The sequence below is a fragment of the Canis lupus genome, chromosome 17 (assembly GCF_003254725.2).
Source record: "Canis lupus dingo isolate Sandy chromosome 17, ASM325472v2, whole genome shotgun sequence".
In the NCBI taxonomy this organism is placed as follows: Eukaryota; Metazoa; Chordata; class Mammalia; order Carnivora; family Canidae; genus Canis; species Canis lupus.
The window spans coordinates 56,926,724-56,951,921 of NC_064259.1; the positions used below are offsets into that span (position 1 = coordinate 56,926,724).

The 25,198-nt window shown below is 37.4% G+C and overlaps 1 protein-coding gene across 1 annotated transcript in view; it reads right to left on the reverse strand.

Annotated features, from left to right (window-relative positions):
- Positions 1 to 25,198, reverse strand: part of NOTCH2 (notch receptor 2) — a 160,421-nt gene that overhangs the window by 127,982 nt on the left and 7,241 nt on the right. The gene's annotated exons all lie outside the window — the stretch shown is intronic.

Genomic DNA, 25,198 nt, shown 5'->3' on the forward strand with positions numbered 1-25,198 from the left:
CTCCTCTGTACTCCCATTACACCCTAGGCAGATTTAATAAAAGTGCTGGCTCACCTGTCTCTCTCCCCCACCTCTCTGCAAATTCCCTAAAGACACTGAACATGATTGGCTCATCTTCGTATACCCAGGACCTAGCACAGTGCCTAGACCATAGCAAGTACGGTCAATACTCATAAAATATTCAAGGAATTATCTTTAAAGCAAAACCTAATAAAGTCAACAACCACTTAATGTGTTTAATATTTTCTAGGGCTCCAATTTTAATAAGCATAGTGATACCCAAATATGACTGCGCCTAATAATTCTAATTTCATTTTGTAAAAGCAGAAAAGTAAAATGAGAAGGAAAAAATGGTGCAAATTTCCTGGCCTTTAACAGAGATGAGAAGTTGAGAAAGTGGAATATACTTTTCTAATCTTCAAAAACTGAAACATTTTGGAAGTTCCTGCCTTAAAATTTGCATAAAGATACACACTCCCAGTCTTCCCCATGAATCTAAATCCATGTGTATTATGGTAAGAATTTATTAATGGGTTGAACAGAAGCCAAAGTAATTTCATCTAAACAGCAAATGCAGAAAACATAGTATTAAAAATTCTAAGTGAATAGAAAGCTAAGATGGTATTTTTCCATTATACAATACCATTTTCTCCATGAGAAGGTTCACTGGTCCACATCCACAGAAAAGTAAGGGTCAATCTGTTCCAAAATAACCTCAATGTATTTCTTCACTATTAAGTATCTAACACGAAAATGATTACAGGATTTTTATATCCAAAAGTTTCAAGATCTCAATATAATAAAACCCAAGAGGGGAAGAAGCTCTATCATATCTAGAAGTTAAATTATTCTCTGCACACATATGTATATATAATGGTCAAAAAAGGCCAATCTGGGGATCCCTGGGTGGCGCAGCGGTTTGGCGCCTGCCTTTGGCCCAGGGCGCGATCCTGGAGACCTGGGATCGAATCCCACGTCGGGCTCCCAGTGCATGGAGCCTGCTTCTCCCTCTGCCTCTGTCTCTGCCTCTCTCTCTCTCTCTCTGTGACTATCATAAATAAATAAAAATTAAAAAAAAAAAGTAAAAAAGGCCAATCTGAGGTGATATTCAATTGTCTTCTATCTTCTATTATCTCCTCTAGATCTATATCTGTTCTATCAGAAACAAATTCGGCCTGTCACTAATTTCCTGTGCTCTTAGTAAATGCTCCCTTTTTAAAGCTTTTTAAAGACAATTGTGTTAAGTACAGCTTCATTTTTTTAAGAAGCTCTTAATTTTAAATACATACTTTTAAGTGCCTTTGCTGGAAAAGAATTCTATAAATATATATAATCTTCTTGCTACCCACTCAAAAGAAATGAAGTGTTCTTTTAGTTTAAATTGTTCAGAAAACTTTTTAAATGTGGGGTACTTGGGTGGCTCAGTTGTTTAAGGGTCTGCCTTCCGCTCAGGTCATGATCCCAGGGTCCTGGAGTTGAGCCTCACCCCCTCACCCCCCAAATCTCCCAACCCGCACTGGGCTCCCTGCTCAGCAGGGAGTCTGCTTCTCCCTCTGCCTCTCCCCCTGCTTGTGGGTCTCTTGCTGGCTTGCTCTTTTCAAATAAATAAATCTTTAAAAAAAAAAAAAAAAACTTTTTAAGTGGAGTAAACAAATTCTATTGTTTGTTAATTTAGAGACAGACCCCAATAAGAACGAACAAGGGACAAAATTATGTTAAAAATAAAAATGGAAAAACCTAAGATTGTTACTATATAAAATCAAGGAATTAAGGAGGGCACATGATATAATGAGCACCGGGTGTTACATGCAACTGATGAATCACTGAACTCTACCTCTGAAACTATATGTAATTAACTGAATTTAAATAAAATCAAATTCTTTAAATAAATAAAATCAAGGAGACTTCCCAAAAACAAATGGGGAAAATCCAGAGAACAGCCCCAGACTTTCTCATGAGTATCCTTCCCCACAGTCTTTTTAAAGAACTTTGGTTGTAGCAATCAAGGCTACTCTCAAGAATCAAGTAACCAGAACATCATAGACTGTCATTGTATGACAAAAAATCTGAGTCCAGCATAAAGCACCACTACATTATAGCTAACTATTTTGAAGCCAGGGCTTGCAGAAGCTAAGGTCCTAACACTTGGATTACTTCTATGTTATTACCCAGATGACAGAGGTTCTAACCATCAACCAAAACCAAATCCCTATTCACTTGTGGACAATATTCAATGCAAAACCCCCACACACATCACTGAAAACTGTCTAAACCCAAGAGCTCAAAAGGTCATAAACTCTGGGCTTGTAACCAGAATATTCCAGATAAGCACAGAAACCAGCATTGTGAAGAAAATGTCTAAATCTGGAGATGGTAAATGTATATTAATACTTCCCATTTGCAGAAAACATGTCTAGGACAACAACTTTGGAGTACAGGAAGGTTGACACTAGGAACATATCAAATCTTTACTAACTACTGAAGGAAGAAAACATGTAATATAGCTTCAAACTTTAATTTTAACTTCGTTTTGTTTTCATTTGCTCTCTTCTTTTCACTTGTTTGTTCAAACACAGATCAATGCCACCTCACACCAACACGACTTGGGCTCCCGGGTCAACAGAAAAAAGTAATAATGATGTATACTTAAAGATATTTGATGCAGAGCTGATAATTTCAATGTTCAATAAAATCCTCTTTAAAACTCCTCTCCTCCAACTCAAACCTTTCAACTACTCACATTCTTTTACTGTGAATGTAAGTAAGAATTTATCTCCAAGAATACTTAGATTTCTATGGAATTGTAACAGTCATTTTAATAAAAACAGCCCAGCACACTGCAAATGGGCATGGCCATTCTTGTTCATCCAGTTGTTGCTGGATGAGCAAAGAAAGGCAGCAAAGACAGAAAATTTTGTCTGCATTAATAAATGACCATATCAGAAGTTGAGCTTTCCATGTTTGTGTTTTCCAACAGGAAGGAAATCTAGGTTTCTCCATTTACAGCAACACCTAATTTGGCAAACCCAAAATTTATGCTGCCTTTGACAAAGGTTTTCTTAGTTCTAAAGAGGCTAAGAGACTTCCCTTGTTTCAGCTTCAGTCCGGAGTCCTCAGAAAGAGCCCAAAATAATCTAAACCTCAATATATTAAATTAAAACCTGAGAGGTAAATCCTATAAGGAGTATTGGCTTTCTGGAGTTTAGTCTTCCCAACTCTCATAAATGAGTCATAAATTCCTAGAGGAATTAAAAAAAAAAATTCAGGTGCCCTAACCCACCACCCATTTCATCTACCTTGCTGTCACTCCTCCTGCCTGGCAATCCAAAGGGGTTCCAGCAAAAGGCAGATTTTGGACTCAGCAACACCTATCCATGTCTGTTCTACCTAGCTTCAACCCAGCTATGATGCTAGGCATATGGTAAATGTTTGGAAATGTTTTCAAAGCCAAACTGTTGAAGGAGCAGGCCAGTTTTCTATCTCCCTCCAAGAGAACATAAACAAGTCCCTAATGTCCCACAAAAGAAGACAAAAATAAAATCTGCAAAATGATAGTTTATTCTAGCTTTCTAAGGTCACAAAGACCTGGCAGAGGAGATATTTTCATCTCTTTTGTTTATCGCTCTTAAAATACTCTCCTCAGTAAAAATCCATTCCACTCTGGGGACATGGGAGTGATATTCATGTAGAACAAGAGGGATTTAGAAAGGGAGTTTTACCAGTTACACTACTCCAGGTCAGTGGGAATGTCCTTCCCACCATCACCTCATCGTATTATAACAGGATTAAGTCCTTTGGAAAACCAGTATTAAAGCAAGTAACCCTGAGTTCAAGTAAAGGGACAAAGGATTTAGCAAATGTGGTTATTAGTATAATGCTGGTGATTAAATAACATTTCTCCTCCTCCCCACCAAAGTACACATTACCTCATCGAAAATATGAAAACCAAAGCATTGTAATCACTTTGGCTATAAGCCTAAATAAAAGTTACCACAGAAAGTCTCAAATACTTTAAGTTTTATATTAAATATGTCAGGTGAACCAAATATCCTCCTTCTCATGTGATCTGGCTTTTGAACTAAGTAGAACAAGGTTATAAATTTGTACACAGTGGGCTTCTGTACATGCTCTTTCAATGCCACAGAAAATAACTTACCCAAATAAGCAACTTTCCTACAGTAAAATATCTTACCCCCAAGGAGTAATTCTAATGATGTGAATTTCAGAAAGTAGTCAGTTACATCCTAAGTTAGTTGGCTGGTCATGTCCCTCCAGTAAAATGAGAGTAACAAGCACCTGCTCTACCTAAAGATGGGAGATGGTATTGACTTGGCAACACATATTTAGGATTAACATCTCAGCTTCTAATGGGCAGGGCTTTTTAGCTGATTTCCATCTGTGTTCCCCCACCCAAACCTACAGGTGTTCTAAGACCAATGTGAACACTGGCCAAACAAATCAGAATGTCAGCTCCCAACTCTCACCTTCTCACTCCTGAGAAATCTGACCAAAGGCAATGCTACAGTAAAAATACCTTCATAGTTTACAAAACATTTTCATACAAATGATTTCATTTGATCTCTACAACAACCCTGTAAGGCATGCAAATTAGTACTAGTATCATTTACAGAAGAGGAAACTGCAAGTCAAAGAAATAAGGAACTTGCCCAAAGTCATTCAAGTCAAGATGGCCGAACCTGCACCAGAATACAAGTCTTTTATCTACCAGCCCAGGATACTTCCACTCACTGTATCTATTGAGATGCAGTCAGAAAAACCTGGTATCACCCAAACCTGCAAACCTCCATAACAGAATATTCTTACATAGATAAATACCCACATACTGGCTATGTACATAAAAAACATTTGTGCCAAAGACCATCTAATGACCACATGCTTGTCAAAAACAAAACCAAGTTCCTAGGATAAGAGGGGCCACAAATGCTGTATTTCAGAACCACTCTTCATGCACATTCCCTAACAAGGACATTCATTAATATCACTCTTACTCCATGACATAAGAACCCCACTTTTGAAAACTTGCCAACTCTAGGATTCAATATACTGCTATGTATCATTTCTCAGGAAAAACACAAAAACAAACTACCATATGAAGTAAAAGAATGGGTGAAATTGTACAGAGTTCTTCCTTTGTAAAATTATAATTAGATATAATTTCTTTTCAATATAGAGTAGCATCAAGAAGCAAAAGGAAATTATTGGAACTAGATCATAAGAATAACATCCTATGTTGACAAGATTTTACTTTTAATAACAGTGATCCCATTAAAAGTAAGCAACTCATCATCATTTGAGCAAGCTACCCAGAATTCAACTGATCAGAAACACATTCCTCCGAAGAACATATCTACAGTTAAGTTAGTGAAAACTGAACCTCTAAACAGGAAAAGTGTGGCCTGCTAGTCAGAGAAGGCACATAATAACTAATGTTGGTAAACAAAGAATGCCATCAGAGACAATATTTTCTTCATCTGGTCTGCTTCTCCCCAATTAAAGGAATCAACTGAGAGTGAGAAAAGACAAAAATTCACCTTCCCAAACCAAGGAATAAACTATTCAGACACATAACCTTAATCATATTGGATCCCATTTGAGGAAACCTCAAACAGCTCACAGCGTCACTTTTCCACAAGTCTCAGAACACCAGACTCTTCCAAAGTCAAAAGGATAGATTTCAGCATTACAGTTTGGTATAATGTTCCATAAAAACCACCCTATTTCATGTCCATGTCACTAAAAAACTTAGAAAAATAATGACATGTTAAAATAGATTATTTTTCTGTTTCTCTTATGACATTTTTTAAAGGATATCTGATACCATATACCAATCCTGGTCCATGAATTAGCAGATGAATTTGAACTAAAACTTTAAAATACAATTGGTTTATAATAAATAATATATTTTCATAAGTAAATACTCCATCAAAATTCAGAAAATCTTAGGATACAATGTAAGGAGAAAATGGATTTTTGAAAAGTGTCAGGCAAAAAGAAAACTAGCTATAATTGAGAAAGAAAGGAAATAGGCAACTTCTTTTTTTGTACATAAGCCCCACTTCTGAAACAAGAGCTGTCTTTGCTCAGATGGAGGAAAACCACAGGACTTGGAATAACTCATTTAATGTACTGTCCCTCCTTATGTCAAAATGACACTGTTGACTCACCCTCAGTAGGACATGTGCTTGGTTTAACTCATTTTTCCAGTAACAGTAATGAATCAAGCAGTTCTAATAGTGTAATGATTTGCATCCTCACAACTGGAAAAAGTACTTGGAAATATCTGTATAAAAAGAATATATGTCCCTGAGTTTGGCTCTGCTGTATAGCCAAAATGAGTTTTATCTGTCTCTCTAATTTGCTCTGCAGTCTCTCCACAAATGATGATGTGTTATTCGTTTTTACTTCATTACAAAAATTAATTTCATCTAATTACCAAAATAATCTCTCACCACATTTACTCAGTGTATCTTTGTCTTAGCTAATTCCCACAGTCTTGGGCTTCTAAATCCTGAAATGAAATGAACAAATTTATTTTCTTCTGATTATAAGTCCTGCTCAACTCTGGGTGATACTGTAGAAGGCCTACAACAGATCAACAACTTTAGCATAGTACCAATACATTCACCAACAGCTCCATAGCAAATGTGGTATACTGTCCATTCTATTGCTCTGTCATTTCTGGTTTGCTCTCCAGTTAAGACTGAAGATTTTTTTTTAAAATCATTGCAAACATTTACCAAGCCCTAATATGGAGTGTGATGGCGGAGAAATCGTAATGACATCAAACAAGGGTTTTGCACCAACACAGACTAAGAAAGGGAAAGTCGTGGGGTGCCTAACTGGCTCCGTCTGTGGAGCATGAGACTCTCCATCTCCAAGTCATGAGTTCACTTTAAAAAAACAAAAGTAAATTTTTTTTTTTTTTTAACTGAAAAAGGCCGGGGGAATGCTTGGGTGGCTCAGTGGTTGAGCATCTGCCTTCGGCTCAGGATGTGATCCCACAAGTCGTGATCCCACAAGTTGGGGTTTCAAGTCCCAAGTCTCATATCAGGCTCCCTGCAGGGAGACTGCTTCTCACTCTGCCTATGTCTCTGCCTCTCTCTCCTTGTCTCCCATGAATGAATGAATGAATGAATGAATGAATGAAGAAAGAAAGAAAGAAAGAAAGAAAGAAAGAAAGAAAGAAAGAAAGAAAGAAAAGGGGAAAGAGAGAGAGGAGGGGGAGGGGGACTTGTTTATTTTCCTTAGATCAAAACCAGCATTCTTTCTCAAGGAGAGATTCAACTTAGTTCATGTACATTCTCCATTCTGACATAATACCCTCTGGAAAGATAGCCTTTTAATTCAAAACTTACATTCAAAAACTATTTTGCAGAGGGGCATTGGAAATATTGAGAGTAAAATATAATCTATTTAATGAAAGTGCCAATAGCTTTGACATTAAACTCTTCAATTTTCATTCTGGACCAGTGGTCTTCAAAATGAAATGTGTGTATCCTAGAAGCAGAGGGGTCAAGACTATCCCATGGGGCACCAGAAGCACTTTAAGACCGGCTACACATTTACAGTTTAAAACACACATAATTGGGATATCTGGGTGGCTCAGCAGTTGAGCGTCAGTCAGCCTTTGGCTCAGGGCGTGATCCCCGGGGTCCCAGGATCAAGTCCCACATCAAGCTCCCTGCATGGAGCCTGCTTCTCCCTCTGCCTGTGTCTCTACCTCTCTCTCTGTGTGTGTGTGTGTGTGTGTGTGTCATGAATAAATAAATAAAATCTTTAAAAAACACACACACATAATTAAGCTTTACTAGGATAAAGCTTAATATATGCATGTTTAATAGTTGTAATGTATATAATTTGAAAATATTTATTTACCTAGTGAAGGAGGGGTCCATGCTAAAAAAAAAACTTTTTCTTGGGGCATACATTTTATTAAAGTCTGGAGGTTCTTGCTTTACCCCTGCATTTCACAAACTAGGACACACAGAGCCCTGAGGGTACATAGCATTTGAGGGAAAATGCAAAGAAACTGGAGAAAATGCAAAGATAAACCTGGTACATGTTCCTGGTGCCTCTATTTCATTCACTCTAGGGTTAATTGACTGTTACTCTTTCCTGTAATCTGGTGCTTTGGAAGACAACACTGGTGAACTTAGAAGGAAAGGGGCCACAGAATGATAACCTAGGTACCCTGCCTACTCCTTATTATCTAGCTATCTGACAGAAAGCCAAGCACCTCGTTCCTCTAGGCCTTTTAGGATCCTTCTCACTTGAATTTTATGATTCACAAGTTAAGGTTTTCTTCCCATCCTTACCTACTTCTACACGTCATTCTTTTAACTAGAATGTATTAGCCTCTCCTCGCCACCAATTTCCATCCCTCTCTCACTCCTGATAAGGCCTTGACTTTGTATTTCCTCAGCTTCCATAGACCACTGGTATTTTTTTTTTTTTTTTTCATAGACCACTGGTATGATACTAAAGGGCACTTGCTGGAAGGGTTTGTAAGCATTCACAAGTTATTTCCAAATATCTTCCATTACTCCTGGACAGACTGTAAGTCCTCTGGTATAAAGTGTTAGGGCAGCATTCTCTAGAGGGACCAACATATATCACCACCTGATCATGTTGACAATCCACAACCCTGCCCCTGATGCACTGTACTGATTTAAGGGGAAAAGTATTAGGAACCTAAATTATCCATATAATGAAGGTGTATAGAGAAAAAAAGAAAGAAAGAAATGAATTTGAAACCAGGCCTAGGTAAGCCAGGCTATGAGGAAAATAGGCCTGAATGCAACAAGAACAAAATGAGGAACTGGGGACAGCACAGAGAAGTGTTAACTCATGCTGGTAGGATGCCCTCTCTCACTCCAAACCACCGAGTTCATGTCCCTGCCATGGTTACCCTGTCAAAATAATTAGTAATTACACAAGTTAATATACGAAAAATGTTTAGAGCCTGGCACTGTTACTTAATATCATTACCCTCACTCCATCAAGTATACCAGAACTAAAGGGAGAAATGTTACATCTTTATCTGCAGGCTTTGGAGGTTTCAAGGCAAAATTTTCACCTACCCAGAACACATGGACATTCAACTTCCCTTTTCAGGTTTTGTCAACATCTCTAAAGGTTCCAGAGCATACTTCCATCACGTGAAAAGATAACACTCAATTCCCAGGCAATATAGTACACTTTTAAGGAAGCAGCATGATGTGAGAAAGGAAGCAGTGGACTAGGGGCTAAAAACTCAAACATCTTTCTTTGTCTTGGTACTGCCACTGACTATTCTGTGCCCTTGAAAAATTATTTTTCTAAGACTTAAATTTTCTAATCTCTTTTTTTTAGAATGATGATTAGATAACCTATTCCACAGCCAATGAGGCAGTAGTTTGTAAACATTTTTTACTGTGATCTATAGTAAGAAATATATTTTAAGTCAGAACTCAATATTTACACATATATACAGAGAAAAAAACAAAACTTTCAAGAAGCAATGCTTATCCTATGTGATATTTTCTTTTCAATTCCAATTTTCCCCCCCAAAGTGCTGTCTGAGACCTACCAAACTTGTTTTATACCCCACGAGTGGTCACAGTCTGCAGTTTAAAAACCCTGGACTACAGCACAGTAGTAAAAAGCATGGCCTTGAAATCAGATAGATCTAGCTCCATCTAGCTATATAATCTTGGGTGAGTTACCAACCCTTTCAAAATTCATCTTTTAGATAGAAATGGAAACATCAGGGCTGTTCTAAAAATTAAATGGGATAATAAACGTAAAGCACTTAACTGCACTTTTTCTGACATAGAACAAGCACTCAAAAAAAAGTTGTGGTAATGATTAATATTGATGTCATTATTACCAAGTTCAAAGATTCCAAAAGAAAGTAAAATATGTAGAAGGGAGCTAAGAAAAGGAACAGGCTCACCTGCAAGCATCAATAAGCAGCAGGGCTGATATCAAGTTAATCCCAGCCTATGCTCACTGAAGTTCCACAAACAAAGGGATTTTTGTGTGCTTTCTTCACAGTATTCCCTAACAACTATAACAGTGGCTGGCACATAGTAGACACTCACAGACTTGTTGGATCAATTAATTAATACCTCTGGAAGCTCACCTCTGTGCACTGGAATAGCTGTGAAAAGATCCCAGCCAAGCTTACATAGTTCCATTTGCCCCCAAAAAACACCTGATGTTGCTCTAAGCCAATGGTTCTCAAAGTGTAATTTCTAAAACAGAAGCAGCATCTGGGAACTTGTCAGAAATGAGAATTATCAGGTCCCACCCTAGGCTTACAAAATCAGAAACTTGAGGGGTGGGCCGTGCGCCCAGGAATCTATGTTCTAATAAACCTTCCAAATGCCCACTCGAGTTTGAAAACCACTATTCCAAACTGTGATGGCGTGGAATCTTAGAGCAATCCCAGGGAGCTACATGTGCAACTAAAGGGACTCCTGCAAAGTTCATTAGTCATAGGAACTAGTTACTCATCTAGTTCAACCAAGACTCTTTAGAGCCAGCTACAACCTCCAAGGAAGTTCTCAAGAATGGCTTCTCCTCTTTTGCTTCTCCTTAGCTCACCACCAGCAGCCTAAACTGGACAAACAAAACAAAACAAAACCCTGTGAAACAACTACTCGAACATTCAGCACAAGGCCTAACTCTTAGAAGGAACACAAAACCTATTCCTTAAATGGTCTCTCACCTAAGTGCATTCCCTGGGCTTACACACTATCCCACACCAAAATTCCTGGGTGAGTTCTGAAAAATCTACGTTTGTTCTCAAAACATAAATCAGGTCTCACAGCCAGTCTGCACACAGCAACCTTGGCAATGAAATTGTACAGCCCTGTTCTACCAATACTCATTTTGCATTTTGGCCACTTGCCAAAATCAATGAGAACTAGCTAAGCATCCATTTTGTGCACAAACACAAGCTTCAGAAAGAAGGTAGTCAAATATTAAATCTCCAAAATTTAAAGTTTATAATGTGTTAATAAATCAAAGAACACATTTGCATCACTAGATTAAGTCTGTTCCTTCAGAAAGTCAAGGAAAGCTAATTTCTATAAAACCTTAATTTTCAAAAAACAAAAAACAAAAAACTTAATTTTCTAAAAGATACCTTAGTCAGAATCCCTGCAGTGCCAGCAGACTCTAATAAAATTTAGAGATAACACAATGATTTTTTTTTTTATCAAAAGGCTGGAAAATATCTTCTTTCCATTCTAGAAAGAACTCCTAACATAACTTCCAAAGCCAAGTAAGCACCTTTTAAAAACCAAAAGATTCCATATTTCTGCCAATAAAATGGTGATCCAGTTATACACTAAGGAACAGAAAGAAGACCTGGCTTTGATTCTCCAGCCAGCCCTGGACTTGACAGCGTGACTTTTGCATAGGTCTCAGAGGGTCTCTGTCACAGTCTCCAGAAATGAATACATGGTCTTATGAAAGATATAATGCACTTGAAAGTGCTTTGAGGGATGCCTGGGTAGCTCAGCAGTTGAGAGTCTGCCTTCGGCTCAGGGCTCAGAGTGTGATCCGGGAGTTCCAGGATCTCCAGTCCCACATCCGGCTCCCTACAGGGAACCTGCTTCTCCCTCTGCCAGTCTCTGCCTTCTCTCTGTGTCTCTCATGAATAAATAAACAAAATCTTTTTTAAAAATGCTTTGAAAACTATTAGATATTATCTTGTCAACATGCAAATTTATTCCTATGAACTGATTCCCTCCCTCCCACTCACAGTGATCAAAATGATTTATATTAGAAAGTGCTCATACGTGATTTGACAGCAGTTGTAACAAAAATGTAAATGAAAAAGGATACTGGATACCTCTGTACACATAAAGCAGCATGAAGCCAGAGACATGAAGGCTTTCCAATGACAAAGAAATGGATTAGAAAAATCATGGATAATACATTGGCCGTTCATGGTTTTGGGCAAAAATTTAAGCTAGAAAGACATGATTTTTAAGAAAGAAAATGAATGACAAGACACAACGTGAGATACTTCAAAACCTCACAAGAGGATATGTTTAAAGAGTAGTTTGGGGGGATCCCTGGGTGGCGCAGCTGTTTAGCGCCTGCCTTTGGCCCAGGGCGCTATCCTGGAGACCCGGGATTGAATCCCACGTCGGGCTCCCGATGCATGGAGCCTGCTTCTCCCTCTGCCTGTGTCTCTGCCTCTCTCTCTCTCTCTGTGTAACTATCATAAATTAAAAAAAAAAAAAAAAAAAAAAAAAAGAGTAGTTTGGGAACAAACGGTTAGGGAGGGCTATGTTTTTGTCAGGTCTGAGTTACCCTTTGCTATGGGTACATTGTCTTTTCATGTGGCCCCAAAGAAATAGTTGAGCCATTATTGTTGTTGATAATGACAAGCAGATGCTGATGGGATGATTGCACATCAACAGTTCTCAGACTCAGGTCTTGTGTAATTGGGTGTGTCCATCTATGTCACTCCACAAATGGTTATTAAACTCGTTACAACTTCCCTAAATCTTTGCACTAGACCTGAGCAACATTTGGATAGCTATTCTCTGCCAACTGAGAATGGGCACCATGATAAAAGAAAAAATTTTTTAACAGTTCCAAGGTTTATTCCTCCTCCCAAAAGACAAACAGATACACACACACACACACACACACACACACACACACACATTTAAAGTAGGGATGTTTGTTTAATTCAAATTCTAAATTATCAAATTTGAAATTCAACACTTTACCAAAACCATAAATACTCCTTTACTGCATGCAGTAAATGTTACAAGTCTATTAATTTCAACATGTCATGAAGAAAAACTAATCAATTACCAATTTTCTATTAAGAAATTATATGCATTCTGAATAAGCTATGTACCTCAGGAGCAACACTGCTGTCAGGGTTATCAAAAGTCTCCTCAGGACGATGGAGAATGGGGAATCCCAGGTCTCAGGACATACAATGCCAGACTTCCTAGTGAGAAAGGTGCATGGCTAGATGATAGTGGCCTTCATCCAGGAAGCTCTCAGCTGACCACAGGCCATGGCCAAATGTCCAGCTGGATTGCTGAAGGGTTCAAAATGGTCCACTTGACATTTTGTTGATATTGAAGTGTCAAACCTTCAACCAGTTGGCCACTCAGTGAAAGCTTTCCTACACTGTACACCTGAAGGAAGCATTTGTTGAAATGGCTCCCTTGAATGAAAAGCACAATTTGTGAAATGCATCTTGTGGAAAGGCACAGTATACTTTCATATACTAATAGATGTAAACAAGGCAGACTCCTATAAATTATTGACCTTAGAATTAATAAGCTAAACTAAAGTGCAATATGAGAGCATGATCGTTTTTTTCTTTCCCTATTAACATTTAGCAGACTTAAAATCTTAGCCATCATGTATTTTGTTCCCTGAAATGTATCAGTTACATTTCCCACAGAAGCTAACTACGCATTTCCTCGTGGGTGTATGTGTAAAGCTACCATAACAAAACATTCTCTATTTCCTCATTTCGATTAAAAGGAAAGAAGAAATGCTAAAGTGCACTTACATAAGTGACAGTGCAATACTGACACACCTATCTGCATTCACAATTTATACTCTGCTTAAGTTAAGGAAAGAACTGCCAAGGGCTACGAAATAAGATTACGTTGGGAAGCCCATGCTGCCTGCTCCTCAGAGATTTTAGGGAAACTTTAAGGAACAGGAAAGTCACTTCAGGCCACTCAGGAACAACTAAGGCTTGAGACATTAAAAACAGCTGAGAAAAATACTAAGAAATAGACATAAGAGCACATGAAATGCATATAAATGAACATGACATTACAGACCCATTGACAGAAGGGATGGGAGTTGTAATGGGCTAAGCTGAGTCAGCCACTCTCTCCTGCCTATTTCACTTTGGATCAACATCCTGTCTAGGTAACAGTTAACAACTGGTGACTGCAGGCATAGAAGAGCTTTAGGAAAAGCTAACTGATCATCTGGGGAAAGAATCCTCAACTCCTGCTTCATTGCTCTCATGCTCTGACACACCTAATCAAACAGAAAGGAAGAGAATCCTTTCCTATCTTGGGGAACAGAATTCAGAGTTAGGTACATTATGCAGGAAGCAGTGTGGTGTAATGAAATAAGAACTGCCCTAGAAATCAGAACCTGAGTTCTAATCCCAGCTTTGCCACATATTCACCATGCGATCTAGAGGAATTCCTTTGAGCTATTTGAGACTTACTATTCTCATGTGTAAAACTAAAATAATTATCACCAGCCCTCCCTCCTTAGAAAACTTTGTGGCTCAAGTGAGATCATGTTTACAAAAGTGACTAAACGCCAGAAAGCACTATTTAATATAAAACTCCCAATCCAAAATTCTGTGAAACAGGAAATCCTCACCATCTAGCCCAGAAATGACAAACTATTACATGATTCAAATTAGCTCACATACACCTATGTTATGAGACCAGCCCAAATGGGGGTAGGATGTATATTGGACTGGTGTAATTAAGTTCAACATTTTTTTTTTAATTTCCTACTGCTCTCCCAGTGTCTCGACAATGCTCAGGAATAACAAGCAAGAGTGATAATCTCCTCAACCTCCTCTAGCCTTCTCTGGCACAGAAATCCAACATAGGCCACTTCACATGCCTGATTAGATAAGCTTTCCCAATGCTGAAAACCAACTGCTTCTAATATTTCAAACCCGATTTCCATTAAGACTCAGGAGTGAAAGATGGAAACAAATAAGACAACTAAACAGATCCTCCTTATTAAACGAGTTCTCCAGCTTTAATTGGAAATACTAAATAATTTTTTCTATGCATCAATTATTTCTGAGATGACAGATGCAAGATGCTGCAAACTTAAGCAGACAAAAGGTTAGGGAGGCTTTTAATATCTACATGGTTAATTTACAAATTTGAAATTACTAGACAATAGTGCTTTGGTCTGCTCTTTAGGTGATGCACTGCCTTAGTAATGAAGCAGAGTCTAAAAGGAAATCCTTGAAAGAAACTGAAATAGGAAGGATCAGAGACAGAATTCTCAGATCATATCTTCCAAAGGGGGGAATTACTATGAGGCCAATGAAGTTTTAAACTTTGCCCCCCCACACACACACACACACACTTGAGTGTCTATTTTGTGCCTAGAACCATGCAATTAAATATGTTGTTTCTAATACCTGCAAATAATCCTGCATGTTAGGTATTACTATTAATCCCATTACATAAATAAGGAAACTGAGACTTAGAGAAGTTAAGGGGCTTGCCCAATATTCTTAACTAAGAATCAGAGCCAGGTCTAGGTAGTTCTAAAAACCTAACAGCTATGCTAAAGCAAAAATCAAAGTGTAGTGGGAAAGGGTATCTAAAGTCATTCCAAAAGATAATAAAAAACAATCAACCTATACTGTCATTTATCTCTTTCATTATCCTTAATATCCCTGAGCATTTTCCCTTTCAACATCCAATGGGCAACTAACAAAACTAAACTCTAAGGAGAGACGAGCATATCTGAAAGGACCCACATGTGTGAGCATGCATGTGCAGGCTGTATTTTAAAATAGATGGGATTAATAAAATAAAATAAAATAAAATAAAATAAAATAAAATAAAACAAAACAAAACAAAATAAAATAAAATAAAATAGATAGGATTGTCTGTTGGTGTCAGACACATTCTCTCTTCTATTAGTACAGATGACTTTTGATTGTCAGTAACAAAGGAGGTAATAATAAAGAGAAAGTTCACCGTAAAGAAGAAAAAATGTGTGCTTTTTCTATGATATGTGTAGAAATGCACTTCCCAGGCCAAGATAGGTTAGCACTGGGTAGTTTCAGTAATTGGCTATGTCCACTGTTCATAAGCTGAAGCATTCCAATTGTTTTACATGGTTTCTTACATCCCTTTCAAAATTCAACGATAAGAATACATTCTCATGTGCAAGGTCAAGAAAAAGCTATCTGGAAAAAATAAGCTATCTGTAATTGAAAAGGCTGGCACAAATATGACTCTGGATGGCCATTTTCGATCTTTCAAAATGTTTTTTATTAAGAAAAAAAAAAAGCTCCCCATTCATTCCTGGTCTTAATCTACTAAAGAATTTCTTTTAGGATCAAGATATAAAAGGGAAAGAAATGCTAAACAACTTTTCTTGGATTATGACACACATAAATCCATTCTCCCCACTTCCAAAAAGATTTAGAAAGGACTCCAAATCCTTAAAATGGAATTTTGAAGTTTAAATAATTCCCATATTATGCAAATGTTCATTCAGAAGTAAGACGATGGTAAGGGTAAAACTTAAATCAGTTTAGGACACAAAATATTATTATATCCAAAGTTACATTATCTGTGACCATAGGATTCCACCAAATTGACAATGGCGTCACTTAGTGTGTAAGTGTGTGAGCTCTGGAGTTGAGCAAGAGAAGTTCCAATTGCTAGCCTATACCAATGATCAGCTGAGTAGCGTCGATGACCATCCCTTAACCTTTCAGTAAATAGGAATCAAACACCTATTATAAGGACCAAAGGAAACAGGTCAAGTACTTTCACCAAGTACTGTCAAGCATCTGTCAACATAATAAACCCTTCACATAGGAAAGCTATTGTTACTGCATATAAACTCCATAGGGACAGAGATTTTGGTCTGTTTTGTTCACTTTATTAATAAGGAGGCATGCCTCGATCTGCTCTCATGCATATACTCTCAGTTCCTCCAAAGTAACGTTCACTTCTTTCTATATTAATTATATTCGAATGCTGCTGTCCTTAGTGTACACCTCCTCTCTTTTACCATAAGTGGCTCCAGCTGCTTTTTTGGAAAGATTTAAATTATTGGAAAATATTTTAAGTGTTTTAAGAGTATTTGAGTTACCATATGCACCACTTACATTTTCTGTAAACAGTATGCTTACACATAATTATAAATATCTCAGACCATAAAAGAAAACCTTTCATAGTATTCCCACAACCAAAAAACAAAGTCTTAGAAATAATTATAGAGGGAGCAGAAGGGAGTGGTAGGTAGAATACGGTTTACTAAATCAGCAAAATAAAATGTTGAGTTTTGTCTTAAAACAAAACAAAACAAAAAAAAAAAACCTGACAACCATTTGCTCAAGGCTGCCAAAACTTGAGAATAAGCAAACTGTCATGGGAAACAAATGTTAAAAATACGAAACCCTTTTCTGAGAAAGTAACTCCACCAGTCCTAGCTAATCCATTACTGAATCACTAATGACACCAGCCCCACTGGCTTGTCTTAACCACTACAGAGAAGTCCAAAGGGACATGCAGGGGCTCACAGTCAAATATTTTCTTTGCTGTCACTGACATTTTCAATATGGCCACACCCCTTCTCTCCCCTACTCTTCCACTCTTTTATTCCCTTTTCAGATCTCAAAAAAAAAAAAAAAAAAGGTGGTTGACATACTGATAGATCATTTGAGTAGTGAATGCACAGGAAAGATCACTTGACTAGAAAACAAGAGCTTGGATTCAGGCCCCAACCTTGACCTAGCTCTGGGTCTTTTGGCCACTCATTTCTTTGGGCTTTAGTTTTCTCCACCTATAAAACACCTGGAATCTCAAAATCTCCAGGAGCCTCTAAAGGTGTTAAGACCATAGGATATTTCTATTATTTCAGAATGCCTAAGAGAGATAGTCCATTAAAGTGCTATAAGGCTAATTAAAACATCAAATATTTTAGGTTTAGACTAGTATTCCACATGGTGACACAGAATGGCATGTGATATTTGCCATATCATATGAAACTGGGGAACAATGGAGTTGGACCTGATATTATCCTTAAAGATATACCTCAGAAAAATCACAGTTTTTGTAGTAAGCATAACATCCAACCACAAATGTCTGATTAATAAATAATGGGGGGACGCCTGGGTGGCTCAGTGGTTTACTGTCTGCCTTTGGCTCAGAGCATGATCCTACAGTCTCGAGATCGAGTCCCACATGGGGCTCCCTACATGGACCCTGCCTCTCCCTCTACCTATGTCTCTGCCCCTCTCTGTGTCTCTCATGAATAAATAAATAAAATATTTAAAAATAAATAAATAAATAAAATGGGAAATAAGTTAACATCTATCAGTGAAATTTGTGTAATAGACAAAATTGCTTCAATTTAGAAATACACTCCATTAATAGACTCCAATAGAGTACCCCTAAATATGAACAGGATCACTGAAAACCAGTGAACAATCTACATGCTGAAAAGGTGAAGCTCCTATTTCTCACCAAGGGTCCAAATAACTTATTCCACTCTTTTTTTCATTGAAATTCCATTAGCCAACATATAGAACACCATTAGTTTCAGATGTAATGTTCAATAATTTATCGGTTGTATATAACACCCAGTACTCATCACAACACATGCCCTCCTTAATGCCCATTACCTGGTTACCCCATCCCCTACCCCCGCCCCTCCAGCAACCGTCAGTTTGTTTCCCAGAGTTAAGAGTCTCTCAGGGGGGCAGCCCGGGTGACTCAGAGGTTTAGCGCCGCCTTCAGCCCAGGGTGTGATCCTGGAGTCCCGGGAGCAAGTCCCGCCTCAGGCTCCCTGCATGGAGCCTGCTTCTCCCTCTGCCTGTGTCTCTGCTTCTCTCTCATGAATAAATAAATAAAGTCTTAAAAAAAAAAAAAAAGAGTCTCTCATGGTTTGTCTCCCTCTGATTTCTTCCCACTCAGTTTTCCCTCCCTTCCCCTATGATCCTCCGTGCTGTTTCTTATATTCTACCTAACTCATCCACTTTTGATTAAAATGAAAGCAACAAAAAGGTCCATACTGCAACATAAAATAACACCAACAATTACTATTTACTGTACTCTTACTATGTGCCAGGCATTGTATTATGAATTATTATTACATTAAACACATTAATTTACTGAATCCTCAGTAACTCAAATCAACTAAAGTAAGTCAAGGGCCATGCGTCAACTAATGTCCATCCATTTCTTTTATATTCAGAAAATACAAAGAATTCCTAATAGGTGACCTCTACATTCAAAGAACTGCCAGTTTCATGAACTAATTTTTAGTTATACATACCATAAAAACATGCATCTTTAGTATGCTGGAATGAGTAAGGATTTCTGAGACAGATAGACATACCTTTAAATCTCAACTCTACCACTTAACTAACTGCATTATCCTGGGTATTTAATAAGCTTCAGTTTCCCCACTTAGCCTACTACTCCTCATCTCATAGGGTTGCTGTGAGGATAACTGTATGAACGTACATAAAGTGCCATAGTTGACTGCAGAGACTCTGGAGCCAGATAGAGGTTTGAATCCTGGCTCTATTATTCATTAGCTGCATTATTCACCCCAACACCCAAAGCTATGAATCTAAGTTCCAATTTCCTTATCTGTAAAATGGTTATATACTGTCTACCCTAAAGGATAGCCATGTAAATTAAATGAGGAAATATATGTAAAGCCCTAGCAGAATGACAGACACATAGTAAGAATTCAACAGTGTTAAAAAAAAAAAAAAAACCTGAGGTTTAAAAAGTCAAACCACAAGTTTAAGTCCAAGCTCTGTCACTTACTATCTAGAGCTAAACAATGGTATACAAGCCAGTATTCCACTGAGGCTCAGTTTCCACCAAAGTTTTGTGAAGATTAAAGGAGGTAATTATATAAGAAGGTTCTGTAAACTCTACATTGCTATGTAAATGTTGAGGTTGTTTTACTTTATGAAAATGAGTTGTATGTTAGTTATACTGACTGATCCTTCCAAATACTATCTTCATCTTTAAAATGGAAAAACAGGCAGAGAAATTTTAAGCCATAGAGGGAAGGCTGATGGTTCCAAAAGAAGGATGGAGAAAAGAACTGGGCCAAAATAAATTCAGACCATGACAAAGCAGAAAATGAACAAGCCTTCAAGAAGAAAGATGAGAATAGGGGATCCCTGTGTGGCGCAGTGGTTTGGCGCCTGTCTTTGGCCCAGGGCGCGATCCTGGAGACCCGGGATCGAATCCCACGTCAGGCTCCCGGTGCATGGAGCCTGCTTCTCCCTCTGCCTGTGTCTCTGCCTCTGTGTGTGTGTGTGTGTGTGTGTGACTATCATAAATAAATTAAAAAATATTTTAAAAATTAATAAAAGATGAAGAGCGAGTCAAAGCGTTTAAAAAAGAAAAAGAAAGATGAGAATAAATAAATACCCATTACCTTGTTTTTATTTTTTTTTTTTTTTTTTTTTACCTTTTTTTTTTTTATTTTTTTTTTTTTTTTTTTTTTACCTTGTTTTTAATCAGCAGCTTCACCTGCTGATTAAGCCTCTCAGTGGAGGCTTAAGAATTCCCTAATTCCTCCTAGAAACAGTATTAAAACTCCAGAGTGAGAAAGAGCTTCACTATCAAATCTCTTTTCCCACTCAAATTAATTTTGTGGATGGGGCATAGAAACAAAGACCAATGAACACAAACCCAAACTCCTAACTGGCATTCTCTTAACCACAGCTTAAAAAAAAAAAAAAAAAGAGTCCCAATCCACTTGAGAAAGGTTTCCTTCTTTGGTTGGTCAGAAATGTCCCTGTTCCCCAGGTTTCTTCATGCTAAATATGGCAATAGCTGGCAAACAACCAGCCCAGTAAATTCCAATGATACTTAAGAAAGCATTCATATTGCTTGAAATTACTCTGAATCAAACACTGAAGACCTGCAGGGCTTCCACATACAACAGTTCAGCTGGAGCTCTTAATGTCCAAAACAGCAGGGTACCTTAAGAACATACAAGCTTGAAAAACAAGCAGTCTACTCTTCTTTATTGCAACATTCTTCAGCAACAACATTGATCTCCTACCCACTGTGCACACAGCACTGCACTAGGGCAGTAGGAGGCTAGAGGAAGAAATGGAACAAACAGGTGGTGTCCATGGGGTGCCAAAACAACAGGTTGATTCAGTCAGCTCTGTCCCACAACTAATCAATTTGGTGAGGAGAGAGGGGAGGGAATCTTAGTCATCCTGTTGTCTGACCAAACTGACTGGCTAGACCACAATACAACTGTCAATTAGGTCAAAATGTCAGATTTAGTAGTGCACTAGTCCTGCCTTTCAGGGATGTTACATACTTCAAAAATCTTGATTATCCAGGAAGACAGGATATAGACAGATTACCCTCAACCCACCAAAAATCACATATTTAGCTCCAGAATTTACTGTTTTCCTCTAGTATCTTTTTATAAAATGTTAAAGTGCATTTCCTGAGCACATACAACTGATAGCTTGGTCAGATTAGAATTTTAAAGTATCTAAAGAAAATAGCAGTTAACAAATACAAAGAAAACTGACCAAGCTCATTATAAGTCAAAGGATTAAAAAATTAATTAAATATATGGTTTTTGATATCAATATTGGTAGCAATGAGTAATGGGAATTAAGGAGGGCACTTGTTATGATGAGCCCTGGGTGTTATATGTAAGCGATGAACCACTGAATTCTACTCCTGAAACCAATATAACACTATATGTTAACTAACTAGAATTTAAATAAACATTTGGAAGAAAAATACATATATATTTGTAGCAATTTGATATTACGTAGTTTAACCTGTCCATAAATACTTTTGTCCATAAACACATTTAAGACAAAGAAAGGACTAATATCTTTCATATAAATAGCTTTTTCAATCAGTAACCAAAAAATGAATGCCTTGAGGGGTAAAAGACACAGTTTATAAAAATAAGTAAATAAGAAGTGGCCATTGACCATATGAAAAATGATTCAATATCACTGTGTAATCAGAAAGGCAAATTAAGGTCAGGTAGCATTTACCATTTATCAAATTGGTTAAAAGCTTTAAAAATAAAAACTACTGTTGAACATAGTTGGCAACACTGACGGTTTCATATTCTGCTGATGGAAGTATAGCTTGGTCAAACTATATGGAAGAGAATTTGGCAGTATCAGAGTCACAAAAAGGTCCATATTCTTTGACACAACAACTTGACTTCTGAGAGCTTAGTGTTAACAAAATAAATATTCCTACCAAAATTTAGATATAAGAATTTCATTGTAACATTATTTATAATTATGAAAAAAATTAGAGGAGCACCTAGGTGGCTCAGTCGGTTAAGTATCTGTCACTGGCTCAGGTCTCCTGAACTGGGCTCCCTGCTCAGCAGGGAGTCTGCTTCTCCCTCTGCCTCTTCCCCCCTGCTCATGCTCACTCACTCTTTCTCTCAAATAAATAAAATCTTTTTTAAAAAATTAGAAACTAAGAATTGATTTCAGTTTAAGTTATATATATAGCTGATTCTTAAGACAGAACAATATGCAGCCTTTCATATTCTTAAAGAACATATATATATAAGAAAATATTCACAATATTTTAAGTAGTACAGAAGCAGATGATAAAGCTATACGTATGCTAAAACCCCCAATTGCAATGATAGACACAGGAAAAAAAAACTGTCTAGAATGTATCAAAATATTAACTATGGGTTTTGGTTGGAGGTGATGGAATTATTGGAGATTTTAATTTTCTTTTATGTTTTCCAGTTTGTTTTTACCTTCTGTATCCCTATTTTTTAAAATCACTCTTTGACATAGAAATTCTTCTTCTGCAAATCTAGCTTAATGAGGAAAAATCCTAATGAGGAACGTCTTTTTCTGTATGAAGAGGATCAGTATCATTTATACAGAAAAAAAAAATGAAACCAATTAAATAAGCAACCAAACCAAAGAATGGCCAAAACATCATAACCCTATTAATAAGAATATTATTGAGGCACCTGGGTGGCACTGTCAGTTAAGCACCCAACTCTTGGTTTCAGCTCAGGTCATATGATCAAGCCCTGCATCAGGCTCCACACTCAGTGCAGAGTCTGCTTAAGACTCTCCTCCTCCCCATCTGCCCCTCCTCCCCCTAAAATAAACCTTTAAAAAGTCTTTTAAAAAATAAGAACATTATTTAATCAATAAAAATTTATAAAAAGTGCTTGAAAATATGAAAAATATTCATAATCATCAAAGAAAGTACAGAAAATTGTGTTTATATTATGAATCAACATTTTAAAACTAAAGGTAGAAAAAAAAGACCAAAAGATGTACACCAAAATATTAACAGTGGTATGATTGTGAATATTTTTCTCACACTTTTCTAGATTTGTCAATGCCTTTAACTACTTTTAAATATAATTACTTTTTAAGTAACCTTCCCCTCCCCCCAAAAAAATCTTGTATAAGTTAATTAGGTATAACGTGAGAATTAATTGTTACTATGTAAACCTACCTTAAAATATTACAATCTTTGTTTTTAGTTATAACCATTTTTCTTAAATCTCTTAGGAAGTATGTCATAGGATTCATGAAATATTGTAACTTACTTTCAATACTAACATACGACCAAGGACTTGCATGATTCACAAAATATGTTTTTCCTATAATAATCCTCATAAAGATTAGAAAGTGCTTTAAATGTAATTAAGTAAATGTCCTTAACATCTCCAATTAAAGAAGACCTAGCAAATAAATAAAAGCATGTTCATAGCAAAGAAAAATATAATAAAATATCATAATCAAAATATACACATCCTCAAACTTCAGTGAGTCTCAACACTTTCTGGACAGACAAAAGCATGTGAAAGCAGAGTTAATTTCTTTGCAGCTTATTACAATTACCATTTAGAGAAGTTAACACATTAGCACTATCTAGTTTTCTGAATATTCAAATTCAGAAATTCAACATAAAATATTAGTGAATAAACACTATTCAATTATTCTTATTTGAATGTTGAATAAATATGCCAGTCTAGCAATCCTTTCCCTTTTAGGGTCTAGTTTAAAAAGACTATTTAATCTTCAAGGTTTAAAAACTTCAGAATCTCCTCAAAAGACATGAGAGGAATCCCTGGGTGGCTCAGCAGTTTAGCACCTGCCTTCGGCCCAGGGCATGATCCTGGAGTCCTGGGATCATGTCCCACATCAGGCTCCCTGCATGGAACCTGCTTCTCCCTCTGCCTATGTTTCTGCCTCTCTCTCTCTCTCTCTCTCTGTGTCTCTCATGAATAAATAAATAAAATCGTTAAAAAAAAAAAAAAACACAAGACACATGAGAGTAAAAAGAAATGAAAAAGAAGCAAACAACAATTTTAAAATGCACCTGCCTCTGAACAAGATAGTATACTTGAGAATGTAACCACAGCTTCTTGTACAACACTTTATCCAGCAAGCAAAGTTGTATTTTAAAGTGATGCTACTTGTTAAAAGACAACATATTATTAAGGGGGCGATATCCAACTCTAATCAAAATATTATAGTCATGTTCTCCTTACTTTGTAAGATACACAGATGCTTTCTTCATATGATTAAATGTATATAAGGGTGGGGGAGCTAGTCTTAACACAGAAACAGGTTCTGCAACACCCATAAATCCAACCTGTCTTTGTGAAGCGATGAGTCCATCTTGGCATGATGTTTGGCTGATGTGTTCAAAGAACTGGAGTTACTGCCTAGGCGCCAATATTCTGAGAGGAACTGACTTGAAGACCAGAAACTGCCTCAAGCAGACCTCTAGGGAAGGTGCTTCAGTCAAGGGGAGGAAAGACCAAGGCCCCTTGCTGAACGGCCAAAGACCAAGGGTACCAGAGCTGAACCACGGCAACTGGTCTGCCATTCAAGAGTGGCAAGGGACAGTAAAATGACCCCCAAGACTTTGTTCAGTCATTATCTAGTAAAACACAAACTTTAAGGAGCTGGTAGAACAGGGTTTTGCCAAGACAAGCAGAGGGGGTGATTAATCAATGCCACCTGAGGCAGCAGCTCTGGGTGTGTCCATACTGAACCTCTGTCACTGCCTGGCCATGACAAGAAATTCCTTCAGCTACTGCCACTGAGAACTAGAGCTTCCAAAGAAGGAAGGTATCTCTACCTTGACTCATCCCAGATCAGGCCTGACATCCAGGACTAAAAACACAGCCCTCTCTTCTGCCACAAACCCACTGACAGACATAATACATACCACAACCAGTCCCAAATTTACATTTAGACCCCCTAATAGACAAAGAGGTCTTTATCTTTTCCCCAAGTTAAGTTTTGATACTTCTAAATTACAAAAGAGAAAGGGGAGAATAGCAGACTCCCAGCAGGGGTGTCCTAATAGACCTGCAGCTTACTTCCCCAGACCCTACAGCTCTTAGTCACCCTGACTGCAGGAAGCTGCTT